The following is a 4,246-nucleotide window of genomic DNA, read 5'->3' on the forward strand; positions in this document are numbered from 1 at the left end:
CACCTGTGCTTTCACTGCTATGACGAGTCTAAATGTTTGCTATGGGAATTATTTGTGAGGCATAGAGGGAATACATTTTACACTCAGAATGATCTCACTCTCAAATAAAATGGGGGATAAATATAGCGTAATACATAGTATATAGGGAGGGATTTCAGACACAGAGCAGGACTTTTATTGCTTGGTTACATCATGTAATAAACCCAATCTGAGCGGAGGTCTAATCAACAATTAAAAGCATAATGAAGCATAATTAAAAACACCTGCGTGGGTGTGCAGGGCCTTTAACTTTAAAAACAACTGATCAACTAATGGTGCCTTCAAATGAAACTCGTGAGCTTGTGTTTACAACATGGGAAGTCGTGTACACGGTATTCGTGGCATTCAAGTGGTTAAGTCGAGAAGAACACGGCTGCTAAGCAACCGCATTATTAACGTTACTGTTGGCGTGTAGAAGCCACAGAGGCTAAAAATTTAGCAAGCGGGTAACATAATGAAGGAAATGCAAAGGCATAATGTATATCAACATTTTCCACACATATAGTATTACGAAGAAAATCAATATGACTAAAATTGGAATATATTCACTTATTATGTACCGAAAAATGAACTTTCATGGCCTCCGCCATTTCTGACATCATTACGTCACAACTTGTGAAACTTACCACTCACAAGGTTGTGAATACCACAAGAGGGGGGCGTTCATATGGGCTAAACTCGTGAACACGATAAACACGACCTCATTTGAAGGCACTATTTGTCCTAACAATGAAATTAAAGACGTTTTAAACCAGGCCCCTGGTTACAACCAGACAAGTTAAAGGTGCAGTGTGTAGGATTTGGGGGCATTTAGCCGTGAGGTTGCACAATGCAACCAACTGATACATCTCTCATGTGTGTACGCAAAAACCGAAATGTCCCTATCTAGTGCCAGTGTTTGGTTTGTCCGTTCTGGGCTACTGTAGAAACATGGCGGCCGGCTCTGTGAAGAGGACCCGCTCCGTATGTAGATATAAACGGTTCATTCTAAAGTAACGGAAACACAACGATTCATATTTTCAGGTGATTATACACTAAAGAAAACATACTTATTAAGATTAAATTCCTTTTCTGCCAACATATCCCCTAAATGTTACACACTGTTCCTTTAAAGGCCATTAAATATATTAGGATATATGAATTCACTTTACCTAAAGTATTTGCTCTAAACAGATTTAAATGGATTTTATAAATTGTAAGTTTGCTTTGATGCCTGCAATGCTTTCAGAAAGTACACAATAATAATACAAACAACAAATATAAGGCTTTACATCTTTGACAAGAGGAGTTGAGCTGCGGTTGAGATGGTTGTTACACCTGGTAAAGATGCCCCCAGAATGTCTCCATACAAATATATTTTGGTCACCACCATTATGGAGAAACTGGAGGAATTTGCTGTGAAAAGCACATCTGGGCTGCTCTGCTTTCCTGGCTGGCACTGCAGGAAATGTACAAATGCTAGAAAGTGGCTGGATTAACAGAAGGATGAATAACGTGAATTATTTACTTTATTTATAACTCTGAACAGTTTGGAGTAAATAGTTTCCATTTGGGGTAAAATGTGTGTAGACTCTCTAAATAAAAAACATTTGAGAATTTGAAATTACGCAACAAGCCAAATGAGCGGCGAGTCAGCTGACTCTTTTTTCCACTCAGATCTACTAAAATAAATCCTAATATAGCTTTTCCATGTGCTTTTAGATCTTTCTTCATTTGTAAATGCTTTCACAGATGCACGCATACGGACTCGCAGACCTGTGGGCAGTGAGCTCATGGAGGCGTTTCTGAGAGGACTGCCAGGAGCCAAGGCAGTCGGATTCAGGGCAGACAATAAAATCAAAATCCAACTATGATGCCATGGAGATCTGGAAGAGGTATTCACGCAGCTTAACACTTTACGGTTGAGGTTAACAAAATGTTTACCTTCCTGTTGAAGAGCATATAACTGGAGCATAAAGATGGGGCAAGTTGAGCCCTTTGGGGCCACTTAAAAGTATTTTTTGTCTATTTTTAATCCTTTTTCTGCCTGTTTTTTAGCTTTGTTTTGGCGGTTTGTCCTTTTTACTGTCAAACATATAACACAATATTAAATTCTCACATTTCTAACAAAACAAAACCATATGAATGATCAAATCAACTTCCTTCTTGATCTTCCTTTACTAATTTTTAGACCCTCAATGTTTAGTGCCATCTGTGACATCAGTAAATAACCCCAGAGCACATGAATATGTTTCACTTTAAGGAGGATTGGAAGTGGCCTCAACTTGGCGTAGTGACACAGTCTACCTTGGCTGCACAAACAATGGCAATCACTGACGTCACACAGCTAATCAGCTCCACGGTGAAGCAACCTCACAGTGTAGCTTTACACACATCCATGAGCTAATTCACAGGAAAGCTTCAGACTTATCTATTTCCATTTACGTACACAAATCCTGACATGTTTACTCTGATGAAATCAGCTCACGACCTGGCTCGCTCTCCTCTTTTTCCAGCTCTTACTAAATCTACGCTCACATGACGTTTTACGTATTGTTGAGTAAAAACAAGCAGCTCATATTTCACACAACTCACCCTTTTCCTCCTCAAGTATGTAGAAGTTCAAGCTGCATGTTTTAGTGCTGGTTTATTGGGGGATCAGATCTGACAGTCACCTGTGTTTATAGTGTTTTCCATTTTACCTCTTTATTTTCTTTAAGCTAGCATGAATAAAAATGAAGATAAACTAAAAAACTTTCCTGGAAATAGTCTACCTTTGGCTGCCCTTCCTCAGAGTCAAGGACAAGACTGCAATAGTAGCATGTGGAGCCACAACATCCTGCTGCATCTACAGTAGAATAAAGAAGAATAGGGACTCATCATCCACACAAAGTTAATCTCAGCAAGTCTATCAACACACTAGAGACATGAAACAACGTCTTCAAAACCCTGCGGCACTGTATATTGTTGTCTTCTTAATCCATTTGTGCCTATAACTGGTGTGGAAGTGTTCTCTGGGCTTGCCTATAGCACAAATGTGAAGCAATTTTCGAAAACAGTCAAACTATATCTAGTCTTTGGGCACATGATGGGACTACTGTTTTTCTATATACTCCATTATATTTTAGGAAAAACAGTAGTGCCCATACTACATACTAGTAAGAAGAAAATGTCTATCTTAGAAACTACAAGGAGCACAATCAAGTATTTGGTATCTATGAACTCATAACAAGTTAAATATCAAATATGTGCACACATACAGTATGCAGTTTAAAAAAAATCATATGGAAAACCTTTAAAGGGACTGTTTGTAACTTCTTACACGTATAAATCTACAAATCTAGCGGGTCGGGATCCCATGCTCACCCGCGTGTGCACGCTCGGTGCGTGCGCTCGCAAGTGGCTGGAGTCTCTGCTCCTCTGCCTGCCTGCCTTCACTCACACATCGCGCGCGTTCTCGCTGCCTCGCTCCACCTCTACACGTGCATGCGCACACACTCCACACTGCAGAAGAGTTAGTTTAGCTCTGAGAATATCTAGTGAGTGAATAAATAAATGCTGCAGCTCCTCCAGACCAACAGAGGTTTTCCGTGTCTTGTGAAGTGAAGGGGCTCCGCAGCGAGTTACGTTATCGTCTCTAACCGGGTGCCGGTGTCTCCCTGCGGGCGCAGTCGGAGACAATAACGTTTCTCTTCCTGCTTCAGCCCCGCTGCTTCAGCCCCGGAGGCTGAAGCAGGAAAAGCCAATACTAGGATCAGCAGTGATTCATGGAGAGACCTTCGTCTGGTCAGCTAACATTACTGCCAAGCAGGTGAAATATAGAGTGATATTGTGGTTTTAGCTGACGTGTGTCGCCTCACTGTTTTGAGCGATGCTCGTTCATGTCTATTTAGAGCGAGCAAGCACGAGCCCGACGCTGACTTTCGTTGACTTAACGGCCACAGGTGTCGCTGTTAACAAGCATTTCTGAAAGTTACAAACAGACCCTTTAATAAACACAATGTTTTTCGTCATTTTTCATGTGATCTAAAAATTTCAAAAGATGTACTGTTAGATACTTGCCCAAAGTATGTCCGTAACAAATGTCAAGACTTTTGAACCAATCAGAATAAATGTGGTATTTTTCCCCTATATCACACTAAATATATTTTGGGCACAAATGGGTTAAAAGCCTGGATCCCCTAATATGAAACAAGTTGGCAATGAGGCACAAGTAGAAAGGATGCCA

Source organism: Sebastes fasciatus, chromosome 19 (genome assembly GCF_043250625.1).
Source record: "Sebastes fasciatus isolate fSebFas1 chromosome 19, fSebFas1.pri, whole genome shotgun sequence".
NCBI lineage: Eukaryota > Metazoa > Chordata > Actinopteri > Perciformes > Sebastidae > Sebastes > Sebastes fasciatus.